Genomic DNA, 321 nt, shown 5'->3' with positions numbered 1-321 from the left:
ATATATTATTAAAAAAAAAAAAATAGATATATAGATATATATTTCTATATATTATAAAAAAGAGATAAAAAATAAGCGTATACATAAAAAAAAAAAGGTATATATATAAGAAAATATATATATATATATATATAAAAGATAATAAATAGAATAAATTGAAAATATATATATAAATATAGTTTATGATATATACAAATTAAAAAATAATAAAATAAAATACATAATATATATAAATAAATAAAATATTATTAAATATATATATATAAATAATATACTAAATAATATATATATATATATATATCTATATAATATAATTATATA

Source organism: Penaeus monodon, chromosome 14 (assembly GCF_015228065.2).
Source record: "Penaeus monodon isolate SGIC_2016 chromosome 14, NSTDA_Pmon_1, whole genome shotgun sequence".
NCBI lineage: Eukaryota > Metazoa > Arthropoda > Malacostraca > Decapoda > Penaeidae > Penaeus > Penaeus monodon.
The sequence above is the reverse complement of the archived record's forward strand: the minus strand, read 5'-3'. Positions refer to the sequence as shown.